Raw genomic sequence first — 27,016 nt, forward strand, 5'->3', positions numbered from 1 at the left:
TCTCTCTCTCTCAATAAGTAAATAAGCTTTTAAAAAATAATAAAGTCCTCAAAGGTCTCAAACCAGGAAGCTCACTCTGCAGGACATTTGAACAGGCTGGTGTCTCTGTGCATTTCCTTCATGTTGATCTTTCTTTACATGAGCAGAGGATTTACAAGAGTAAATTCATAAGTTTGGACAAGGATACATTTCATAAGTTCTGTGGGGGAACACACCTCACATCATTTAAGAAGAATCTCTCATGCAGAAGGAAATATAATAGGACTTTTTATGTTATGGAAATTTTGCACATTTTTATATTTTAATCCTGCTATTTGTATCTGTTATAGATTATATGCCCATGAGAGCTTTTATTAAATTGCTGCCAAAGTTAAAAATAAATTTTGGTGGTGGGGCCCCTGGGTCCCTCTGTCAGTTAAGCATCTGACTCTTGGTTTCAGCTTATGTCATGATCTCACAGTTTTGGGAGTTCAAGTCCCACGTCAGGCTCAGCACTGACAGCGTGGAGCCTGCTTGGGATTCTCTCTCTCCCCCTCTCTCTCTCTGCTCCTGCCTTGCTTGCACTCTTTCTCTCTCTCTCAAATAAATAAACTTTCATAAATAAATAAATTTTGTTGGGTACTTGTACTTTGCTGGTCATCAAAATTCATTGATGAATATCAATTTGTGGGTGGCTCAATTAATGGGATCAACATTCTGTATTCATAACTGAAGAGTGGACCTATTATATAAGCTCTTTCTTAAAACAGAATTGCCCATTCTGTAAAATATTCTAAAAAGTAAAAAGTGACATTAAGTAGAAACATTTTCACTCTGCTTCTGACACTGAATTAGCAAAAATCCACCAGGAAGCAATTTGTAATTAAGCTGGCTTGCCTGTTTCATTAATAAAGCTGGAGGACTTGATATATCTGTTTAAGCTTTTAAAAATTTTCCTTTGACAGTATGATGTGGTTCATTGTATGCAGGAGAGAGCAGAACGAGTTTATACATGCTCAATTATTTTGAAAAGAATATTTGAGATTTTCACTAACATATATTTTATAAGATAAGTAATAGCTTATGCATTTACTTATAATTAAAAAAAATAGGTTGACATTTTTTCTCCTACCCTGTTTCTAGTCATATTCCCCATACATCACTCTAAGTCACTAAAAGCAGCAAATGTCACTTTCTTCCACAGTTCTGTCTATACTAGGGGGGAATCTATATGTGTATATTTTACACACCCATGTATGGTATATTCATATAGTGCCCATCCTTGTTTTCCTGAATTTTTCCTTTTTTACCTGAAACAAGTTGGAGATTGCTTCATACAAGTATATGATGACTGAATTCATTCTTTTCAATGATATTTTCTTCTATAAATGGACAGTAATTTACAGAGCCAATCCCCTACTTATGAACGTTTATCCCCTGCTGGAGTCCACCTCCAGCAGGTCCAGGGCTCCCTGAAGGATGGACAGTGTTGGTGAAAAGGAGTGAGAGAGCCTCAGCTCCTTTCTGCTCACCAGTCAGGCATCTCTGCACTGACCCAGGAGTCCACTTTATTTATTGAAAAAGTGTATGGGGTACAAAACAGAAGTGGCAGTTGCCTTAGACAATGATTTCTGATAACAAATTCTTTGGTATGTAAAAGTTTCCCAGAACGTAGATTGGTAGAAGACTCATGCATAACCTTTATCAGTAGTGATTGAAGTAGGTGACTAGATGCTTATCACATGGGGAAGGAAGGGATCTTTAGCATTCAAATACAAGACAATGTTTTTATCATAGCAAAGGCAAGAGTTAGTTCTTTATGAGCAAGGGTCACTAGCCTGTTTTTTGAGGGGAAGAAAAACAGGTTTTCTCAGGAAATGTAACATTTGCTCCTATAATCACAAAAGAAGAAACTCCTATAACACATTTTTTCACAATGTTCAATTCACATATTTTTAACATAAGAAGGCAAGTCACTTGTGATATCAGTCAGTCAAGTGCCTTGGGGGGGGTCTCTGCTCAAGCAGAAATTGAGTGAGGGTTGAGTGGGTGTAGAAGTGGGTTGCCATCTGATGGTGGGAGACCTTGCAAACCTGCCTTACCTCAGAAATGGCTCCCAGCAATCCGCAGATTGCTATTATAAACCATACTGCAAATATAATCTTATGCAGGGGCATCTGTGTGGCTCAGTTGGTTAAGCATCCAACTCTTGATCTCAGCTCCGGGCTTGCTCTCAGGGTTGTGAGTTCAAGCCCCGCAAAGGGCATGGGTGATGGGCATGAAGCCTACTAAAAAAAAAAAAAAAAAAAAAGGCATCTGGGTGGCTCAGTTGATGAAGCGTCTCTGATTTCAGCTCAGATCATGAACTTGTTCCTGAATTCAAGCCCCCTGTCAGGCCCTCTGTCCTCCTTCTCTCTCTGCCTCTTCTGTGTTTATACTCTCTCTCTCTCAAAAATAAATAAACATTTAAAAAAAGAATAATCCTGTGCATGTATGATTTCCCAAGAATGCATACAAGTATATCTTCAGAATAAATCCCTAAATGTAGGATTATTGATTCCAAGGATATGTGCCTCTGCAATTTTGATAGTTTTTGTCAGATTTATATTTCCTTCCCTCCCACATAATCACAGGAGCATTCATCAATTTATTCTTAACTAATATATTCCATTTTACTTCCATTTTAAAAATGTGCATAGCTAATTGACAGTGATGTGAAACTTTCATTTTTTAACATATTTGAATAATTATATGTATTGTGAGTGGTTTATTTATATTTGGTTCATTTGTAATGCCAAAACAGCTCATTGAAAAGTGAAAACAAATTCAGTAAAACATTTTTTTAAAAAAAAAAGAAGGACATCTGAGAAACTATTCTGGTATCTCTGTTCATCACCAAATTGGCTAAATCAGAGATCATTTTAGTTTATCTATTGAAAATTAATTCAAATGTTTTTGTAGAATGGAAAACATTTACCTGATCAAATGTTGCTACCTTTTACTTTTATTAAATGAGTCCTTTATTTTCTTTTTTTAAAAGTTTATTTATTTTGAGAGAGAGAGTGGAGGTAACAGGGGAGAGGAGGAGAGAGAGAGAATCCCAAGCAGCCTCCGTACTGTCAGCAAGGAGCCCGATGCAGGGCTCAAACCCAAGAACTGTGAGGTCACCACCTGAGCAGAAATCAAGAGTCAGAGGCTTCCCCGACTGAGCCACTAGGAGCCCCAGTCAGTCCTTTATTTTCTGTGACTGCTTTTATTCCTTCTATATGCAATAGATATTTATGTGTGAAGTAATATATACAAAAATATTTGCCCTAAGCAATCTGAATTTGAATCCTCTATGCTGAGTAAATTTAAACATTTGTTGTATCACTAATTAAGTTGTTCAAGTTGCTTTTTTAAAAAATTCAGCCTCTCATAAACAGTTTTTTTTTTTTGAGAGAGTGCAAGCAGGGGTGGTACAGAGAGTCGGGGGGAACAGAGGATCTGAAACAGGCTCTGCACTGACAGCTGATAGCCTGATGTGGGGCTTGAACTCCCCAACTGTGAGATCATGACCTGAGCCAAAGTCAGATGCTCGACAGACTGAGCCACCCAGGTGCCCCCCTCACCAAGACACTTTTTTATGTGAGGAGACACCTTAAAAGAAATCCCAGCAACAGTGCTTGAAACACATTGAGGCATATTTTTATCATCTCATCTGTCAGGAGGTAGCTTGTGTAATAGGATATGTTCGCACTCCATCATCTTTTGCTCATATTTCAGCCATGAAGGAGGAAGAACCAAAATCTTATTCCTCCCAAAGCTTTTCCCTTTCTCTCGTTTTTTGAAGACTTTGCATACATCTCACTTTTCTCCAGAATTGCCTCTCATCTGGCCACTGGCTGAAAGAGAAGCAAACCAGCAACTAATTTAGCTTTCCAGTCTCTTTAGTAAAGGAAGGCAAGGGAGAAGGGGTTGTAAATTGCTTCTGCGTAGCCAATCCGCTGTTCCTGCTGTCTTGTGCTCACCTGTTAGAGCAAGTTCAGAGCCCTTCAAATAAATATTTTGAGGACTAGTGCATTTGGAAAAATTGCATGGTAGCAAAATCTTTTAATGTAGTGTGTGATCCTGGCCAGGAAAAGATTTTCATGTGATTTTGCTGCCATTTTGTGGCAGAAAAGTGAGAAAGTTCTCTGGCTCAGATCTCAAATTCTGTCAGGCTTCACACTAATGCAGTTTGTACCATAAGTGTATATTTTTGTTTCTTAACTGTCCAAGGGTGTAGACCACCCATAGTGACACTCTTTTCAACGAACCAAAGACGGTTCATCTGGAATATGGAAGTCATTTAAGACTATCTGTCCTAGACAGAGTGATTCTGTGAAAGGAATTCACACTTTCAGAATATGGGTACTTTGAGAAGAAAGGCTTAAATTAATTGTCATCTATTACTTTTGAGATAGAACAAAAAATGAATTCAACTAACAGTTTTCTGAGGCCCCACAGTTTATTTTTTTCTAAAGAGCTGGGGGTTTTATTTTTTTCAATGTCGCCTGCTGACTGTGTTGGGATTTAACATGCTGGGCTTGTGTCTCCCATTATGTTATATGATGTTACCCAACAGAAGGTCTGCATTGCTGGCTTGTACTCCCCCTTGGATCTGCCAAACCTGTGGCATTAATTTACTCTTTGTCAGTCATGACTTCAAGAGCAAATGGGCCTATATGTCCAAGGTACACATCTATACCACCCCCTGCCACACACCTGCCTGACATATGTGTGGAAATCAGAGTGAATTATGAGAAAGCATTTGATACAGTATTTTCATAAATTTTCCTATCTAATGTGTTTGGTGAATTCTGATGTTTCACCTTCTTTGAAACCAAACTATAACCTGAAGAGTAAAGAGGGGACAGCTCTTCCTAAGAGTAAAATTCTAATTAATAATTGGCTTGGTGGATCAAGAAGATGTGGTTTATATATACAATGGAGTATTACATGGCAATGAGGAAGAATGAAATCTGGCCATTTGTAGCAAAGTGGTTGGACCTCGAGGGTCTCATGCTAAGTGAAATAAGTCAGGCGGAGAAGGATAGACACCATATGTTTGCACTCATCGGTCTAACAGGAGAAACTTAACAGAGGACATGGGGGAGGGGAAGGGAGATAATAGTTGGGGAGAGCAAGGGAGGCAAATCATGAGAGACTCTTGAATACTGAAAAGCTGAGGGCTGAAGATGAGGGGGAAGGGGAAGGAGGGTGATGGATGGTCATGGAGGAGGGCACTTGTGGGGAAGAGCACTGGGTGTTATATGGAAACTACCTTGACAAAAAACTATTTAAAAAATAATAATAATTGGCTCAGGAATGATGGAAATAGAAAATATCCATTTCTGGGTAAACCTGAGAAAATTATTATTGGATATTAAAATTAATAGGACAAAGTATGACAATAAACAGGATATTTGCCAAGTATCTCTGCGCAAGATACGTATTAATAACAAAGGGGAATGGTAACTTCACAGTAACGGGACCTGACAGATACCACCTTAATGAAGGGATCAAAGTTAACATTGCCTATAACAAGACATCCTCTCATCCTGCCGCTCCCTGTGATAGGATGCACTGAGAAGGTCCAGCACCCCGTCTGACCTCATGATGGCTCTCTGCAGCCTTCCCTTTGGAACTCTGGGCTCCTTCACTTCTTCTGCCGAGATGACCTCCAAGCTCTTATATCTTCTTGGTCTATCTAGCCTCAAGGCCATTTCTCCAGGAACTATCTGGGTACATTCTTTGTTCAGAAGGCTGAGTGAGTACAAGGGGGTGGGGGAGATATACAAAGAATAAGGCCCGGCAGATAAATGAGCAGGCAGGAGCCATTTCAGCACTGTAGCTGGCCTCACAGCCAGGCTCTCCCTCCTCCTCAGGATTACCTACCTACCATCCAGTGGGTAACCAACCACCCATCCTCGCCCTGGTACAGCTTTGGACACCATGCCTTCCTTTCTCCCCTTGAGCTAAAAAGCATTCACCCTGAAACACCCCACTCAGCACCAGACAAGTTCTGAGGCCAATTCTCAGACCTGTAACTGTAAATTAGCTTATCCACTATGAGGCCATTAGTTTGGCCTCTGAAAATGGGTTTTGGGGCGCCTGGGTGGCTCAGTCAGTTAAGCGTCCGGCTTCGGCTCAGGTCATGATCTCATGGTTCGTGGGTTCCAGCCCCACGTCGGGCTCTGTGCTGAGAGCTACCTCAGAGCCTGAAGCCTGTCTTCAAATCCTGTGACTCCTTCTCTCTCTGACCCTCCCCGGCTCATGCTGTCTCTCTCTCTCAAAAATGAATAAAAACATTTAAAAAATTTAGAAAAAAATTTAATTAAAAAAATTAAATTAAAAAATATATAAATACATATAATATACACTGGTGTAAGATTGGAATTTGGGGGTGCCTGGGTGGCTCAGTCGGTTAAGTGTCCAGCTTCGGCTCAGGTCATGATATCATGGTTTGTGGGTTCGAGTCCCGGTCAGGCTCTGTGCTGACAGCTAGCTCAGAGCCTAGAGCCTGCTTCAGATTCTGTGTCTCCCTCTCTCTCTCTGACCCTCCCCGGCTCACACTGTTTCTGTCTCTCAAAAATAAATAAAAACCATAAAAATAAAAAGAAAAGAACATGGGTGTTGCCAAACCCATTGTAAATGTTCAGGGCTCTGTTGGGGGTGAACAAAAATATAATTTCTTTAATACAGGAATGAGGCAGTATTGTCAGACACCATTTTAAGAATCCTGCATAAAATAGCCTAGCTACTGATAACTCTGCCTGTTTTGCCCCAGCTGAAGAGGAAATAAAAGCAGAAGAGGAGGTGGTGGAAGGCATGGTTAGCTCTACCTGCTCCAAAGAGCCTGGTTCCACAGAGAAAAGAGCCCAGGAAAGAAAGTCCCCCAGCCCTCCACCTTCTTCCAATGGCCACCAGCTGCAGGACACATCAGCAAGCCTCAGTAAAAAGAAAAAGACGAGGGGCGCCTGGGAGGGTCAATTGGTTAAGCCTCTGACTTAGGTTCAGGTCACGATCTTATGGTTTGTGAGTTTGAGCCTCATATCAGGCTCTGTGCTGACAGTGTGGAGCCTGCTTGGGATTCTCTCTCCCTCTCTCCCTCCCTCTCTCCCTTTTTCTCTCTCAAAATAAATAAACTTCAAAAAAGAAAGAGACACCTGGGTGGATCAGTCAGTTAAGTGTCCAACTCTTGGTTTCACCTCAGGTGAAATCTCACAGTTCATGGGATAGAGGCCTATGTCGGGCTCCACACTTGCAACATGGAGCCTCCTTGGGGCTCTCTCTCCCTTTCTGCTTCTTTCCCCCCACCAAAATAATCAAATAAACATTAAAAAAAAAAGAAAGAAAGAAACCTGGCTTACTGAACAATAACGAGAAGGACCAGTCAGAACTAAGAGATGATCTCTTTTATTATATGAAGCAGCCGCTCACCACAGACCCTGTTGATGCTGTATCACAGCGTGGACAGAATGATTTCTACTGCTGCGTTTGTCAGCAGAAAGGCCAAGTCCTTTCCTGTGATCTCTGTCCCCAGGCTTATCATGCCACGTATCTGAGACTGAGGTCAGAACAAGAGAGGGACAGTCTTTGTGCCGAATTCCTGAATGTGAAAAGATTACAGTAGCAGAATGCACGGAGACTCAGAGTAAAGCCATGACAATGCTCACCATCCAATATTCACTTTACTTGCTCAAGTTTGCCATTCAGAAAATAAAACAGCAAAGGGCAGATGCATTCCAGAAGGCTGTGCCATTGGAACAGCATCCTGATTATGTGAAAAGCATCTTCCATCCTACGGACCTTGCTACATTGGCAAAGAATGCTAGAAATAAAATATATGGGCACATAGCAGCTTTTCTGGCCAGTTCAAAGTGGATTTTGCACAACTGCATCGTTTATAATGGAGGAAATCACAAACGAATGCAGATAGCAAAAATACTCATCAAAATCTGTGAGTACGACATGAATGAAATCAAAGTGTGTCCAGTATATATTGAGCTGCTTGAAGGGGTTTCCATTCTGGCCTGCAAAAGCTCTGAGGGGTAGAGATGGATAGGTTGATGCTCATTTCTTTGGACAACATGACAGGGCCTGGGTTCCAATGAATAATTGCCACCTCATGTCTAAATAAATGTGTTTTTTCTGTGAAAAATACAAAATGCATCTTCAGGGGCACCTGCCTGGCTTAGTCAATGCAGCATGCAACTCTTGATCTCAGGGTTATAAATTTGAGCCCCTCATTGGGTGTAGAGATTACTTAAAAATAAAATCTTTTTATGTTTTTAATAAAGTATATTTATTTATTTTGAGAGAGAGAAGACATGCACAATTCGGCGGGGGGGGGGGGTGTGGGGTGGCCTGTGCAGCGAGAAAGCTAGAATCCCAAGCAGGCTCTGTGCTATCAACACAGAGCCCGACGGGGCTTGATCTCATGAGCAGGGAGACCGTGGCTTGAGCCAAAATCAAGAGTCTCACGCTTAACCATCTGGTTCGCTGTTGGGCATGCAGGAAGTTTTGAGATTTTAATTACTCTTTCTTACATAAACCCTACATGCCCAACAGCCAACCAAATGCTGCTTGGCCCCAGCCACCCTGGCAGCAGCACCACCAAGGTAGACAAGCAAGAGGGGGTCAAGCTCAACTTTGACATGACAGTGTCCTCCAAGATCCTGATGAGCAAACCCATGCTCAGCAGGACACGGGCCACAGGATCTCCTTGTCAGATATGCCACACTCCCCAGTGAGTGCAAATCCTTCTGTGCACACAGGCTCTGACGTGGGGCCAGATGCTGAGAAGAAGGCCGTGTCGAGCCACTTCATCCCCAGTGAGGAGTCCATGAACTTCCTGGACAGGAGCACAGCTTCACCAGCCTGGGCAAACATGCCATAAGTCAGAGAGTTTATCCAGCAGTCTTAAAACTTGCTCTCCTCAAGCATCAATGCCAATCATGGTGAAAGGGGACACAAAGTCCACCACAGGAAGCACCCTGAGTCTTAACTTGGTTTGGAGCAATGCCAAGATGGATTTGGAGGAGCTGAGTGAGTCGGTCCGGCAGCAGGTGGCACATCTCCCACAACAAGGCATAAATGAAATCTCAGAAGATGTTTACATGGCTATAGAGCACAGCAATTCAGAAGATTCTGAGAAGTCAGATAGTAGCGATAGTGAGTATATCTGTGACAATGAGCAGAACTCTAAGGATAAGCCAGAAGATGCAGAAGACAAAGAGGGTAGTAGGATGGGCAAAAAGCCATCTGCTGTCAGAAAACAAAACAAAACAAAACAAAGCCTCCAACTGCCAACCCAGGGGGAGACTAAGGAAGAGCTAAAAAGCCCCTGACCAACCAAAAAGAAAGCAGATCTGGGCTCAAAGAAAAGGGAAGTCCCAGCCTGAGAAAGACTTTTCAGAAAAAGTGAAAGCCTCTGGGGTCCCTAGGTGGCTCATTTGGTAGAGTGACCGACTCTTGATTTCGGCTCAGGTCATGATCCCAGGGTTGTGGGATTGAGCCCCGTGTTGGGCTCCACGTTGAATGTGGAGTCTGCTTAAGACTCTCGCTCTCCCTCTGCCTCTCTCCCTTGCTTGCTTGCTCTCTCTCCCTAAAATAAAAAAACAACAACAACAAAAACAAAACAAAACAAAAAAACAGTGAAATCCTTGCCTCAACCCACAAAGGATAAACTGGAATGGATTCCCCAATAGTACATTTGGGCCTGAATCTGATTCAGAGAGTGAACTTGATTAGATTTAGGAAACCATTATGGGTGAAAGGGTCAAAAAAATAAGAAAGAACCCAAAGAACCATCTTCCAAGCAGGATAAAAGAATCTGTAAGAGAATGACAAGAATATAAAACCATAAAACAAAATGAAAATAAGGAAGTCTGTAAAAGATGAAGGTAGAATAGTAATAAGTCTGGGAAAGTGTATGCACAGAAAAACATACTGTTTCAGCCTTTAGAGTTAGCAAAGTTGGGCTTTCATTTTCCTGTGACCTTCCTAGAAGCCAAGGCAAAAAGGGAAATACAGTCCCTTAAAAGATCTCATATTTTTTCAAAAAAATAAAAACATTCCAGTTGGGGAAAAAAAAGAATAAGACTATTGAGCCTCCACAAGTTCAGAGCTTGGCCAAGGATGCATAAATATGAGCATGTAAATATATGACAAATGTAACTAAGTTCTATGATGTAAGTAGAAGCAGAATCAGCACTGGTGAACTGGGCCTAGAGAAATAAGCACTTACCATCATGACTAATAGACTTTCTCGAGATCCTGTGTATCATTTACATTGTACTGATAGTTTTAGAACATCAAGGATCAAAGAAAGTCAGTTAGATGTTTGGACAGTGAGTTATAGAAATTAGGGTGCCATTTCCCCAAGGGTGGAGGAAACACCTAAAAGAATGTGAATTAAAGGAATATAGTACACAAAGAAATTCATCAATTCATTATTAAAGAAAGAGAGGAGAGACTGTGATATAAAAATGATAAAAGAAGCACTATTATCTAAATTCTTTTATTTTTTTCTGGGGGCATTTTGTCTGTATCCTGGCCAGATCTTTTTTCTGCTTTATAGCAAATTTTATTTTTTGTTTTAAATATATATTTTTTACAAACCCTGTTTTTTAAAATTTTTAAATGTTTTTTATTTATTTTTTTAGAGACAGAGAGAAACAGCGCAAGCAGGGGAGGGTCAGAGACAGAGGGAGACAAGGAATCCGAAGCAGGCTCCAGGCTCTGAGCTAGCTGTCAGCACGAGCCCGATGTGGGGTTCGAACCCACAAACCGTGAGATTATGACTTGAGCCGAAGACAGGCACTTAACCGACTGAGCTACCCAAGCGCCTGAAAACCCTGTTTTTTTTTTTTTTTATGTTTCTTTATTTAGAGAGAGAAAGAGGGAGTGTGTGTGTGCGCACCCATGTGAGAGGCGGAAGAGGAGAGAGAATCGCTAGCAGACTCCATGCTGTCAGCGCAGAGCCCCAACACAGGACTTGATCCACAAACCATGAGATTATGGCCTGAGTGGTAAATCAAGAGTCAATTAACCGACTAAGCCACCACTCAGGCATCTCTATAGCAAATTTAAAAATAAATTCTAATGAGTATTTGTGTGTTGCTTTACCTTGCACACGTGGCTCTCTCTCACACTTTCTCATGCCTATCACAATAATTCTGTGGGATAGGTATGGGAAATACTCTCACTTCATAGACAAGAAAGCTGAGTCTCAGCAAGGGCTGGTAGTTAGCCCAAGTTAACCAGGTCTAGTGCACAGTGAACCAAATCCTCATATCACACTTCCTGCTCCATGGGCCATGCTCTTCCTACACCACCACTCAACTCTTCAAAAACTAGCTGGGGAAATGAACTGTTGGTGGTTGTTGTCTGACAGGGTTTGGCTCTAGCCTCTCTGTTTAAACTTCTTGATTCTCAAGCAACCCAAACTGAATGTTAGGGGATTTCTAGTATAATCCAAGAAAACATAGCCTTGAAGGTGGTTTCCTTGAGTAGCTTTAAGGATCAGTTAGGGAGGGGCACCTGGGTGGCTCAGTCAGTTAAGCATCTGATACTTGATTTCTGCTCAGGTTATGATCTCCCCCTTGTGGAATCGGGCCCCACATCTGGCTCTGCTCTGACAGTGAGGAACCTATTTGGGATTGTCTATCTCCCTGTCTCTCCACCCCTCCCCGCTCTTTCCTCTCAAAATAAATGAATAAACCAAAAACAGAAACAATCATTAGGGAGATGTCTTGCCAAAGTAAAGGTCTCTTCTCTCTCATGAGGGTTTAAGGAGAGTAGGCATCTCTTTCTTTTCCCCACCTTCCCCTCATCGTCCTGTTCAGCACCAATTCTGGATGCCATTGGTGTTCTGGGCAATCAAGGAGGCTGACAAATGTGTTATTCTTCCCCCAAGCTGCTCATTACTTTATCGAACTTAATTTATGTAGTGAGCATGTCTTGTAGAATGGTTCTTAAATATATTCCTTTTCTGACATTCTCCAAGAAACACAAAATATAATTCACAGGGCACAATAGATTGTTTTCATGAAGCCGCCACATCTTCGAAGGATGACTAAAATGTGCTGCATCCTGAGAGATAGGAGAGAACAATACAGACCGGTGACAAAGGGAACCACACAAATGTCCTTTCAGAGGCTTTCACTTATCAGTCAATACCCACCTCCAGATAAAATTCCATTCATCACATTAAAATGTGTAATTCCCCCCTACAGCATATTGTTGGGGAAAACATTTCTCACAGGTGTTTTGCATTCTTTACTTTTTAGTATGGCATCTCCACACCCCCTTCCTTTGAGGAAAGCGTTGACATCAGCTCATTTCTTCTGAACGAGTGCACTGTCATCAAGTGGAGGCTCAGTCACACATAGACTTTCCGTAACTACTCCTAACCCCACCTTCTGGCTGACTCATCCTGAAGCCTCTCAGTTTTCCTGAACCTCTCACTCCTCCTATGGAACTTTCCACAAACTATTTAGACTGTGGTCACAAGGAGGAACCAAATCAAGCAGAATGATCACGTGTGGAAAGTGTCTGAAGGTTGTGTGACCACAACAGGCAACATGATGAACACAGGGGGAAAAGGAAGGGATGGCATTCTGTCATTTCGTTTCCGTTCCTCAGTCATACAACCTCTCTGGCTCATGTTTTCTTACGTGTGGGCCCCCATTTTCTTTTATTTTATCTGTATAGAAAAGTAGTTCATTTTGGAACTAGAGGCCCTCATTTCTCTCCTTCCAATCCCATCCTTCTCTCTGCCATCCATCCCCAGGGACCACCTGCAAACTAAGTGGGACTAAGTTATTTTAACTGCTATTTCCAAATTTATCACAGATTCTTGTGGAATTTCCCTCCATTAAGCTTTGGTTAGTAAATTAGACATCCTGCCTGCATCTGTTGAATCTCACTGAAGAGTAAGGACAACTCATCAAGGGTGGAAAATTGCTTATGGAAGCTGGAAAAACACTTTACAAGTACAAAAATGGGATATTTTAGGTCTTCTTTAGGACCCATGTACTTGAATGAAGAGCCTGAAAGTCTGATGACTTACATGAGCAGATTGGCACTGGCTTTCCTCCGACCAGGTGTCTCTAACCATAGGCTCGGTAGGGCTGTAGTTTGCTCCCTTTGTAAGATTAATATTCCATTAGCTACAATCTCCAAAGGAGCCACAGCAGCTGTTGGGGGTTTTTGGAGGAGTGGAGAAGATGAGGAAGCCATCTCCCATAACACTTAAGGCACAATTCAAGGAAATAGGTATTTGATTGTTAATTAGTTTTCTTTATTTTACTGACATTTTCAGGGAGACCCTCTTTCTCTCCATCCACTCCCCTCATTTTCCTTTTCAAAGCTTTAATAATGTTTTATTTTAATTTTGCTTTCATTTTAAAACACAAAAGCACTGTTTGATAGCATTTTCATGTCATTGTCTTTACAGTCATAGAACATTTTAAATTTATAAAGCATATACCTATATTATTTTCTCATGATATGAACCCATATAATTGCTTGAGTGAAATATCATCTGCTGGAATCAACTGTACTTAGTGAATGACCATGTACATATTTTACCTCAAAGGTTACTACTAGTTCTTGACCCTCACCTCAAGGTCATATGTCAGTGCTGCACAAACTTTATTCTAGGAAACCTTTCCACTGAATTCTTTTTTCTATAACCTGAAATTTTCTTTATTTTTAATTTCTTCAATGTTTATATTATTTTTGAGAAGGAGAGACAGAGCATGAGTGGGAGAGAGGCAGAGAGAGGGAGACACAGAATCTGAAGCAGGCTCCAGGCTCTGAGCTGTCAGCTCAGAACCCGACTCAGGGCTTGAGCTCACAGACCACGAAAACATGACCTGAAGTGACGTCAGATGCTTAATTGACTCAGCCACCAAGATGCCCCTGAATTTTTTTAATGTTTGTTTATTTTAGAGAGTGAGCACACAAGTGGAGGAGGTGCAGAGACAGCGGGTACAGAGGATCCAAAGCAGCGGGACTCGAACTCAATAACCATGAGATCATGACCTGAGCCAAAGTCAAACACCCAACTAACTGAGTCACTCAGGTGCCCCTCTGCTGAATTCTAACCTAGGCTCACAACTGTGAAACCCCAAAACTTCTGAAACTGAAATTTTTTTCTTAGAAATTGTGGCACACAATTCTTTAGGTGGAGAAGGGACAGAGAGAGAGAGAGAGAGAGAGAGAGAAGATCCAAAAAGGGCTCTGTGCTGTCAGCAGAGAGCCTGGTGCAGGGCTCTAACTCATGAACCATAAGATCATAACCTGAACCAAATTAAGACACTTAACTGACTGAGCCACACAGGCGCCTGTGAGGTGAAGCTATTAAAAAATCATAAAAGGGGTCATGTGTTTGATTTCCTGCTGGTGGAATTACATAAAGTATCGCATTATCCACTTCATTATCTTTCTGAAATATGAAATATTTTGGTTTTCAAATTACATTTGAGCCAAAGGGACTCAGATAAGAGATTGTGGGCCCTTACACACACATACACACACACGCACGCATACACACACACACATGTGGATACATTATAGGACATAAGTTTAAGAATTTCTAGGTGAGAGGTGCTGACAGCGCGGAGCCTATGTGGGATTCTCTTTCTCTCCCTCTCTCTCTGCCCTCTGCTCACTCACATACACACTCTCTCTCTCTCAAAATAATTAATTTTTTAAAAATATTTTTAAAAAGAATGTCTAGGTGAAATAAACAGGTCTCTTTTTTATTTCTTATGTCTTTTTCTTTTTTTTACTTCCAATGTGAGATGTAGTATGCAGTGTTTCTAGACATGTTTGAATGAATAACCTCCTTATCAAGGAGCTTTTTCATGCCAAGTCAACAAAACTTTGTTGGAAAAATCATGTAAGAATAGGAAGACTAATTATCCCAGAGTTGGACGATTGTACAATGCTCTCATTTCCAACACTCACAAAACCTGCATTTACAAGGTTATCTATTATGCCCACATTGCCAATTGAATGGCCATTATTCAATCCCTATCTTCCCTCTTAGGATTTGACATGGTTGATCACATCCTTCCTGAAACTTTATTTGGCATCCAGGACACCACACAATCCTCTTTTATTCCACTCTTTTTTTTTAATGTTTATTTGAGAGACAGAGAGCTAGCAGGGGAGAGACAAAAAGAGGAGACAGTGGATCTGAAGCAGGCTCTGCGCACATAGGGCTCAAACTCACGAACTGTGAGATCATGACCTGAGCTGAAGTCCAGCACTTAACCGACTGAGCCGCTCAGGCACCCTCCACTGCTTTATTTGCTGCTATTTCTATCTCCTTTGTTAGAGTAACATCCTCTTAATCTGTAAATGTTGGAATGTCTCAAAGTTCACGTCTGTACATTTGTTCTTTTCTCTGCGTTTACTCTTTATTTAATCTTAATTCCCAGGTCCCTAACCTTAAATCCTCCTCTGTATCTAAAAATCCCCCGATGTGCATGTCTGCCCTAAACCTCTCTGCTGATATGCAGCTTCCTCAATTTTGAGGTTTAGTCTGCATTTCAATGTTACTGTGTCGAGAAATTGAGCGGATTGTTCTTCTATCCAAGTCTAATCCATTCCCCAGTGTTCTCCCTCTCAGGATGTTTGATTTACTAGCGAGGGCCAACCATCTCCTTGAGGTAGTGCCAGATCTACTACAAAATGCACATGAGCAAATAATGGTTCTTTTAACTTTGTAAATGTTTGGTCTTCATTTTGAGTCCCAATTCAGCATGAAGACAAAAAATTGAATTCAGCCATCACCATCATAGAATTGTCTTAGCCAAATCAAATTTAAACTCAGATGGTTGAGGATTTTTGCATATCCCGCTTTCTCTTAGGGTGGCACAAATGTTCAAGGGCTCATGAAGAATAATGGCATTTTAGAAAACTCTGGAAACTGTATTTTCAGCCCATCTTCATGCAGATAGATGTCCTCTGGAAGGCACTTGACTCACCTTTGCTCACCGACAGCTGTCTATACCAGCACCCGACTCCCAGTTCTGCCCTCACGTCTAGGCTCTGAGTCCACGCACCTGCTCTGCGTCCTGTTTTTCTCCAGCACGACGTCCTTTACAGACCTTCGCTGTCTCTCAGCCCTTTGGCACCACCTTATTGGGAGACAGGACAAAGCTAGGGAAACTTGAAGATGCTATTTCAAGAGAAAGATTTTGGGTGTGGTAGTCTGTCTCAGTCCCGATCTTTTGTGCTGCCATTTCTTCTCTTTGAAAATAGCTTTTCCAAGCCTTTTAAAGCACACACACAGACACACACACACACACAGACACACACACACACACAGACACACACACAGACACACACACACACACACACACACACACAGACACACACACACACACACACACACACACACACTGTGTCTCTCCCCTCCGAAGTAAGAGGGGAAATTTCAGATCCCAACCAAGAGATTCACACCATCTAACAATTCTTCACCCTTCTCAACTCTTTCTTACTCTGGCTGTTTTAACTTTGTCTAATCTCCAGATTGGGGAAATGTATATTTTCATGTACTCTTTTTCTTTACAAATACATATTATAAACTGTTTCAGGCTTTTAAAATATAGGCTCTCCAGCCTAGATGTGAAGCTGTCCAGCTAGATGTAAAGCACTATAGATTGAATTGAAGTCATCTGTGTCAGGTTGAATTACTTAGCAATAAACAATGCCCAAATCTCAGTAGCTCGCTACAATAAAAGTTTATTTCTCCTTCACACCAAATGTTCAATATGGATTGGCAGGGATGGTGTTCCAGTGAGATTACTCCGGACTCTGTGCTGATGCTTCATCTCATCATAAGGACTACTGTATCTTATGCAGAAAGATCAGTTTGCTTTCTTCCTTTCTATCCTTCTGACTAGGGAGCAGGAGGCAGGCTGCGGGGCAAAGCACAAGCTGGGATACGTGTGATATTCCTTGGACCCTCTGGCTACTCCAAAACAGGAAAGGACAAAAAACCCCACAAATCATTAAACTGATGAGTCTCCACCACTTTACCAGAAAAAGGCAATCCCATCGACAGCTTAAAGCCCAGAAACTCTTAACTATCTTAGTGTTAATGCTTTGCTAGAGCAAAAAACAACCTTAGCTTGAGAACAGCTAGGCCACCAATCTGTGAGACATTAGCATATGAAAATGCCTTTAGGAACTTGCTCTCCCTGACTCCATAAGACGGTCACCTCCCACACTTACAGTGAAGCTCTTCTTGCCCACAGATCCTGACCTTGTGCTTTAATAAAATCACCTTTTTGCACCGAAGATGTCTTCAAGAATTCTTTCTTGTCTGTCAGCTTGAAACCCCACCATCACCCCAAAATTTCGTCACTTATACTTGTCTCTGCATTTCCTAGAAGTGCAAATATAATATTAAAATGTAGCCGTAATAGTGGACATAGTTTTCTGATCCTCACTTCAAAAGGACGGATTTTAGCCAGCCACCATTAAGTATAAACTTTGGTTGTGGTTGATGATGTTTTGGATAACTTTCTTTTTTTTTTTAAGCTGGTTTTTTTTTTCAGCCTAAAATGTCTTTCTTGATTATTTTATTTTATTATTTTTTTAATGTTTATTCTTGAGAGAGAGAGAGAGCACAAGCAGGGGAGGGGCAGAGTGAGGGAGACACAGAATCTGAAGCAGGCTCCAGGCTCCAAGCTGTCAGCATAGAGCCCAATGCAGGGCTTGACCTCAGGAACTGTGAGATGATGACCTGAGCTGAAGTCAGTCACTCAACCAACTGAACCACCAAGGAGCCCCATCTTTCTTGATTATTTTAGAGATTTGCTTTTAATACCCAACACCAAACTGATGGTACTTGAAGGGGAGCAGAATATGTAACCCCCAAAATGTGCTGCTTCAGTGTGTAGATTATGTTGAGCTGAAGGCAATCAAGACTCAGCAGACTTAAGAAAAAACTTCCCTTTCCCTTTGTGACCTAAAAAATTTTAGACAGGGGGCCAGGCTGAGAGAGCTATTGCAAGAGAGAACTTTTATCTAGAGGACATATCTGTATGGCAGGTGTAGGGGCCAAGGGCAGGCTGGCCCAAGGTGGGCCACTTTGGCAAAAAGATCATTTTGAGTTAAAGGTAATCAAAGGAAAAGTTTTCTGCCTCCCCTTCAGCTACCTACATTTACATTGGAAAGGAAAAATCCTATACCAGGAAGAGAGCTATTAAAACAGACCACTTTGCACTTAAGAACCTGATCTGCCTTAGTAGGGCAAACTTTGTTATTTAAAACATCTCCTTGTACCTTCTTGCAAATGAGCTTCCTGTTGTCTCACTCTCTTTGGAATTTCCATGTCTGTATGGATTCCCTATATACATGCCTATTAAATTGTATTTTCTCTCATTAATCTGTCTCTTGTCAATATGATTTTAAATCCAGCTAGAATGACCGTAGGGTACCAGAAAGTCTTTTTCCCCAACACAGAGCAAACCTCTAATTTACCAAACATCTGTTCCTCTTACTGTCCTATGAATTATTCTCTTCTTTGAAGCCCCTATTCCACTCCTTAGCTCAAAGTGCAGATATGCCTCAACTGTCTGACTTGCTCGTGGATCTCTTATTTTCACAAAGCTCCCATATGTATGAAATTAAATTAGTCTTTCTTCTGTTAATTTGTCTTATGTCAGTTTCATTATTAGACCAGCCATGGCACCTAGATGGGTAACAGAAAACCTTTTTCTCCCCTATGTACTGAAAGAATTTTAACCTTTGCCACCGCATTCTGCTATTCCTCTGGGGCACGAAACTAGCCTCAATCTCCTCATCTTGTTTTAATGGAGAAGGATTGTGTGGTTTGAATAAAAAGAATTGTCAGAAATGACAGAAAAAATTATTGTGCCATGATTTTATCTCACAACATGACACTTATGGGATTCGTTTTTTTACTCAAAATTGCACTGCCTACATTCATCATTATTGCATATAGCTTCTGCTCAGTTTTTTATATGTTCTATTTCCATTCTCCTGCTGGTAGTTGCTTTCAGGTTTTTATGACGAAGAGCTTCTATGAACATTCTCATACATATCTTGTGATGATTTTTTTGGGTATATGACTAGGCTGGGCTATATGGTATATGAATGTTCATCCTGGCAAGATACTGTTGCAGGATTTTTTACCCTAATACTTGGGGTCCATTGTCTCACTGCTTGGAAGAATGAAGAGGTGGACACAGCATAAAATGGGCAGCAGCCAAAAGCTGATTAGAGTGTAAGATCGGAAAGTAAGAATAGTATGAAAGCTCTCTTTACAGACAGGGGACATTTGAAAGAGAATGCCCGTGGCTATACGCAGGGGACTGTTTATAGAGTTTTGATGGGCCCCTATCCTTTCCCCTGTCCTGTTCCTTCTCAAGTTCTACCCTTATTGGCTGGATCACTCTAGGTGCTGGGTTGTCCATTCCTGATTGACCTGATTCCATTGTCTGAGGAGTCAGATTATGGCCCTATGGTCCCTCTTATAACATAGGTTTTATAGTTTACTTATTTTACTTTTTTTAATGTTTATTTATTTTTTGAAAGAGAGCAAGCTGGGGAGAGGCAGAGAGAGAGAGAGATAGAGAATCTGAAGCAGGCTCTGTGAGATCAGTGCAGAGCCCGATGTGGGATTCGAACTCAAAAACCATGAGATAATGCTCTGAGCTGGAATCTAGAGTCAGACATTTAACCAACTGAGCCAGCCAGGCACCCTGGGTTTTTTATTTAAGTTAGGTATTTTGTTTGTCAAATTTCTGAGGGGAACCTGAGGAGGAGTAGGTGGTGTCTGTTACATTCTTAAGAGAAACCTTATGCTTGAGGGAGATTGTTTGTGGTCAGATGTTCCCAGCATTGCTTTAAAACATGTGCTTTTCCCTACCCAGGGACCTCAGCTCCTAACCTTTCCCTTTCTGCCTTATTTTTTTTTTATGTTTTATTTATTTTTTGAGAGAGAGAGAAAGCATGAGCAGGGGAGGGTCAGAGAGAGAGAGGGAAACACCGAATCTGAAGCAGGCTCCAGGCTCTACGCTAGCTCTCAGCACAGAGCCTGACACAGGGCTCGAACCCATGAACCATGAGATCATGACTTGAGTCGAAGTCGAACACTCACCAACTGAGCCACCCAGGTGCCCCCCTCTCTGCCTTATTTTATCCTGTTTCCCTATCATGATATTGCTGCTTTCCAAAGTGATTGTAGTACTCAATACTCCTAGTAATGTCTAAACAATTATAATAATCTAGATCTTCTCCAACACTTAGTATTATCATATTTCTTGCTTTTACCAATAAAATGGGTGCAAAATTGCCTATCATTATAGTATTGATTTGCCTTGCCTTCCTCACTAATGCAGCTAACCACTTTTTCATAATTTTTCATCTGTATATGCTTCTTGATCTGTGAAATACCTGTTCATGTCTTTATATCTTCTATTAGATTATTTCCCTTTTTTTTCAAAGAAGAAAACCTTAAGATGAAAAAGTCAGCGTCCAACTTTGGCTAGGGTCACGATCTTACAGTTTATGGGTTTATTCCACACCTTGCAGAACCTGTTTGGAATTTTATCTCTCTCCCTCTTTCTCTGCCCCTCCCCCACTCACGCTTTCTCTCTCTCTAAATAGATAAATAAACTTAAAAAAGTAAAAAGTCAAAAATAGTTTAATAAAGGATAATAGCTGTTAAAGTCAAATAAAAAGATCTCAATTTCAAAGAATGAAGTCTCTAGCTTCAGGAGCTGTTGGTCAAGCGATGCTAAGCTGGACTGTGGTTTAAAGATGAATTCCAAACTAATTTAGATAGGGCTTTTTTTCCAAAGAATTTGTTCTTTTCATTTTCTTTCTTTCTTTCTTTCTTTTTTTTTTTTTTAGAGAGGGCGTGAGAGGAAGGGGGTGAGAGAGAGAGAGAGAGAGAGAGAGAGAGAGAGGGAGAGGGAGGAGAGAGAATCTTAAGTAGGCTCCATGCCCAGTGTACAGCCCAAGGTGGGGCTCCATCCCACAACCCTGGGATCATGACCGGAACTGAAATCAAGACTCAGACACTCAACCAACTGAATCACCTAGGCACCCCTCATACTCTTAACTTTTAGTTCTGATCTGGGTCCACACCTGAAACGTTTTCTTGATGTTAAGAGGACAGAAGTGGCTGGAAAGCTATTTTGCTAGTGAGATGGAGAGAAAGGGCTGGGCTGGGCAAAATTGAGAGACAGGCTCCATACCAGATGTTACCAATCAGTCTCCATTTCTGGGTTTCTCACTCTTTCAGTTAGCACCTTCAGGAAACTTAATAAAAGGACTATTGACATAGATGTGGACAAAGTTAAGAGTATTATGAAGGTGAGTTGTATGTTAAGTATCTTAATAGGGATCTGCTTGAAGCCTTTGACTCCAGAATTATCCTAGGGTCTAGCATAGAAAAATTATGATCTTTGGTTTGCTTCTTATTTGGTTTATTTTGCTAGATTTATATACATCCTGCCTCGGAATTTTACTGGGTAATTTTCAGTTTCCATTATTACAAATCAGAGAAAGAATGTGGGTGAAAATAAGTGTTCAATGGATGAGTAAATCTGATTTTTAAAATTTTACTCTGAACAAAGTATCATGCTGCTCTTATAAAAAAATTAAAGATAACACACATGCTTATGGAGGAGTTTGACTGAGTCTTAATAGAAGTGTGAAATGGTGTGTTATGTATATTTGAAGAAAGCAAATAAGCAAACATCCAGCAGAACAGAAAGGATGGATGTAGAACACAGAAGTAGATTATATGTTACTATTTTATCTATTTGAATCCTACAAATTTAATAATATTCAGTGGATAAAAGGATAGAAAAAATTGGAATCTCAGAAAGAAATAAAACACCTTCCAGCCAAAGATGATAAAATCAATATTTATCAAGCAAACAAGATCATAAAAAACTTACACGGTTTCCTTTTCTACTTAATCAGAAAAGGGTGTATTAATATTTGCTTTAGATAGTAAAAGAAAAATAAATTTGAAATTGTGGGAGAGAAGGGGCACCTGGGAGGCTCAGTCTGTTGAGCATCCAACTTTGGCTCAGGTCATGATCTTGTGGTTTATGAGTTTGAGCCCTGCATAGGGCTCACTGCTGTCAGCGCAGAGCCCACTTCAGGTCCTCTATCCCTGTCTCTGTGCCCTTCCCCCAGTGAGCTTTCTGTCTCAAAAATAACTAAAATATTAAAAAAGAAATTGTAGAAGGGAAAATACTTGATTTTTCATCAGCTAATGGGGTATTTCTAAGAACAAGAAAAAGCAAGTCAAAGCCAGAGAGTATATATAGGCATAGATATATAGAAGGTTTTTTAGATAGATAAACCTATAAATAGGTATTGACATGTGTGATATTCTTATTTGTAATAAGAAATATATGTTTGGTCTTTGTCCAGTTCCTGGCACAAAGCTCCTAAAACCTTTGGAATTTTCTAAGTGATAGGAGCAATAAAAATATTTTTTGTTATTCATAACAAATGCCTTTCAACCACACCTGAGTTTATGTTATGAGGTGACTCTGAAAGCAGCTAAGAATGGGGACTAGTTGCCAAAAGAACCAACCATGTGATTAGAGGTCAGACCATTCCATCCTACCCCTGATTTCCAGGAAGGGAGAGGGACTGGAGATTAAATCAATCACCAGTGGCCAATGATTTAATCCTTCTTGCTTATGGAATAAAACCTCCATAAAATCCCAAAAAGACAAGATTCAGGGAACTTCTGGGTTGGTGAACACATGGAGATTTAGGGAGGCTAGTGCTCCTGGAGAGAACTGGTCCTGTCCTCATGCCGTTGCATCTCTTCCCTCTGGATGTTCTGAGGTATATCTTTTTATAATAAACTTGTCATCTAGTAGGTACAGTTGACCTTTGAACAACATGGGTTTGAACTGTGGGAGTCCATTTACAAATGTGGATTTTCCTTGATCAATACAATGTTGTAGATATATTTTCTCTTCTTTATGATTTTTCTAATGTTTTATTTTCTCTAGCTTACTTTATTGTAGAAAGACAATATATAATATATATATAACATATAAAATTTGTGTTATCAATGGTTTATGTTATTGATAACGGTTCTAGTCAACAGTAGGCTATTAGTGATTAAGTTTTTGGAAAGTCAAAAGTTATATAGGGATTTTCAACTATGTGGAAGGTTGGTGGCCCTAACACCTGCACTTTTCAAGGGTCAACTCTAAAATGTTTCTAAGTTTTGTGAGCTGCTCTAGCAAATTAATCCAACTCAAGGTGGGGTTCTTTGGAACCTTCAATCTATATCCAGTTGATTAGAAGCACAGGTGATAGGTTGGATTTATGATGAGCATCTGAAGTTAAGGTGGGGCAGCCTTGTAAGACAGTCCTCAACCTGTGGGATCTGATGCTCTCTACTGGTAGAGAATGTCAGAATTGAGTTGAATTGTAGGGCACCCAGCTGGTGTTTGAAAATTAATTATTTGTTGGGGTGGAGGAATCCACCCCCTACATTGTAGTTGGGTAAGCAGAACCTAAATAATTTGTTGGGAAAATGTGGAAAAATGGCACTTTATAGTAGAAAGCCAACTGCTAAATGTAGAAAAAATAAATTTGGTAATCATCATGATAAAAATTAATCCAGGTAGGAATCATTACCAGATTCTAACTTTTAAAAGTTTATTTATTTATTTTGAGGGAGAGAGAGACAACCTGAGTTGGGGGAGGAGCAGAGAGAGAGGGAGAGAGACCTAAGCAGGTCCATGCTACCATCTGCAGAGCCCAACATGGGGCTCAAACTCACAACCTGCAAGATCATGACCTGAGCTGAAATTGGAATCTTGACAAACTGAGCCACCCAGGTGTCCCTTTTTCTAATTTTTTAAGTGAGCATTTATTTTTATTTTATTTTATTTTAAATGTTTATTTTTCAGAGAGAGAGAGAGCACACAAGTGGGGAGGGGCAGAGAATCCCATGCAGGCTCTGTGCTGTCAGCACAGAGCAGGATGTGGGGCTCCAACTTCCAAACTGTGAGATCCTGACTTGAGCCAAAATCAAGAGTCAGATGCTTGACTGACTGAGCCACCCAGGAGCCCCTTTAATAAGCATTTTAATACGTTTCCCCACTGTCTACAGTGTTATGTCTGGGTTTTCTAGCTCAATTATAAAGACTATTGCTTTCCCCATGCTTCAGCATATTCATACAACAGCTGTGGGTCCTTGTTAAGGTATTAAATCCTGTATCCCATAAAGCTCTTACAAATCAATACACTTTCCATTTTCTAATGTCAGGGAGCGAGAATTTCTGTTCCCTTCAGGGGTGCTTCTGGCTGGAGTCAGAATCAAATTGACATGAGATAGATTAACAGGAGAAAATAAAATTTAATAGCATACACACAGGGAATCCACACGGACCTGGAAATTCCAAAGACATGCAAAATGAGTACATATGTCATCCTGAACTAAGGAGATGGAGGTAGGGGTCTGGGACTTCAGAGGAAAGGAAAACAATTCACAGGCAATAAGAAGCAGACATTTGGTAATTAGATGTTTGCCCTGCCATACAGATGGGTCACTCAGATAAAATTTATCTCTGCTAATAATCTTTATTCTGGGAAAGACTCCCACTACAGATTCTCCTAGGAAGTTAAGGGAGGGACAAAATTGTCTCTTTAGGTTGTAGGGTCTCGCCTTCAGCTCAGAATAATATTCATGCCAAAGTGGCCCATCATAGGGCTGCCTGTCCTCGGTCCCTACACTAACTTTATGTTCTGCGCATACTTGATCCAGTGTCCTCTGGTCGCAGTCCTATATTAACTTTTACAGCTCTTGGTGGTTTATGTTGACTAGAAACTTCAGATTTCTTTATAACATAGTCTCTTCCCTTCTTTTTTAAAAAAATGTTTATTTTTTAGAGTGAGAAAGAGAGAGCATGCAGTTGGGATGGGGAGAGGCAGAGAGTGGGGGTACAGAGCCTCCAAAGTATGCTCCACATTGACAGCAGTGAGCCTGATGTGGGGCTCGAGCTCACAAACTATGAGATCATGACCTGAACTGAGATCAAGAGTCAGAGGCTTAACCAACTGAGCCACCCAGGTACCCCTTCTATGTCTTCTTTCATCACTTTTGATAATTGGTATTCATGACTTTTAAAATTTAATCTAAAGTCTCAAATACATTGCTGAAAAGCTATTTGTAATATCTTTTTATGTGTTTTAATGTCTTTGAGGTTTGTATTGATGTCTCTTTTTAATCTCTGATATTGGTAGTTTTATCCCCTATCATGACAAAACGGGTTTAGTATTCATTAATTAATGTCATATATTCCAAAAAATGAATGTTTCTTTTTATTCTCCATTATATGCTTGTGTTCTATTTAATTAAATTCTACCTCTTTAGTACCTGTGAAATATCTTCCTTATCTTCTAGTATCTATTAAGCAGTAATCGTTTTTTACATAATTTTTTTAAAGAGAGAGAGAACGTGAGCAGGGGAGGGACAGAAAGGGAGAGAGAGAGAGAGAGAGATACAGAATCCAAAGCAGACCCCAAGCTGTCAGCACAGAGCCCAATGTGGGGGTTAAACTCACAAGCGTTGAGATCATAATCTTAGCTGAAGTTAGACACCCAACCGATTGAGCCACCCATGTGCCCCAACAGTAATCTTTTCTTTTTAAGAGTTCAGCTTTTTATTGAACAGGTTACAGAAGGGGTTTAGTAAAAAAAGACCAGAGCCCATGTCATCATAAGACTCTTCTGATTCTTCTTTCTTGGCTTCCACTTTCTTCTTCTCAGCTGGAGCATGAGTGGTGGAAGGAGCAGGACCTCCCACTGGTGTGGCACCAGATGGTGGGGCAGGTCCACCAGCCTCTCCCTTGCAGATGAGGCTCCAGATTGGTCAAAGCCTTTGCAAATAAGCCCTGCCAGAAAGGTTCAACATTTACACCTGCTGATTTAATGAGGGCATTGATATTATTCTCTGTGGCAGTTACCTCCCCATCTACTCGGCCAAGTAGATGCAGGCGAGCTCCAACATGGAGGCCATGGTGTAGGCAAGTGCTGAGCAGGTGTTGCCTGGCATGGTGCTAATGGCCAGATGAAGTGAGGAGCTCAGGTCAATGCAGCCTTAGCTTCCTTGCTCAGAAAGACTGAGCACCTTAGTGGCAGCAGAGAAAAACTAATATAATTTTTGAGATAGAATCCTTCCCAGTTTGTAATATATTTCAAGCAGTGATAATAATATTTGCTTTATTCCACAGTACATGTGTCTTTCAAGTTTTCTAAGTAGCTGTATATATACATGTGCAGTAACAGAGTGGTAAGCATCTATCATGTAGCTAGAAAATCCTCAGTTTGGACTCTAACTGAATCCTTTAAGTTTATTTATTTTGACAGAGAGAGAGGGGGAGAGAGAGAGAGAGAGAGGCAGGCAGGCAACCAGGGGAAAGGCAGAAAGAGAGGAAGAGAGAGAGAATCCCAAGTAGACTCCCTACAGTTGACACAGAGCCCAAGGCAGGGCTCGAACTCATGAACCTTGAGAAAATAACTTGAGCTGAAACCAAGAGTTGGATATCTAATCGGTTGAGCTGCCCAGGCACCCCTAACTGGATTATTTTTTATTTATTTATTTTGAGAGAGAGAGCATAGCAGGGGAGTGACAGAGAGAGAGGGAGAGAGAGGATCAAAACCATAAACCATGAGATCAAGACCTCAGTTGAAATCAGTTGCTCAACTGATTAGCTACCCAGATGCCCCTAACTAGATTTCTTAATAGCTATATTAATATGAACAAACTTACATATTTCAAATTCATTTTTCTTGTCTGTAAAATGGAGATACAACATATTCCTATTGGTATTATTGAGAGAATTAAGAGAGGGAAGGTCTGATTCCATTTTTCTTTGTTTTGCTTTGTTTTATAAATATGGTGTAGGGGAGGAAACATAATTTTCCCCCTACCTCTCTAGGTTCTTGGCTGAGGCACGCTGTAATA

At 40.8% G+C, this 27,016-nt stretch overlaps 1 pseudogene; it reads left to right on the top strand.

Moving 5' to 3' along the window:
• Positions 1-6,798: 6,798 nt before the first annotated feature.
• Positions 6,799-27,016, top strand: part of LOC115283371 — a 154,519-nt pseudogene continuing 134,301 nt past the window's right edge.

This window comes from Suricata suricatta, chromosome X (genome assembly GCF_006229205.1).
Source record: "Suricata suricatta isolate VVHF042 chromosome X, meerkat_22Aug2017_6uvM2_HiC, whole genome shotgun sequence".
Lineage (NCBI taxonomy): Eukaryota > Metazoa > Chordata > Mammalia > Carnivora > Herpestidae > Suricata > Suricata suricatta.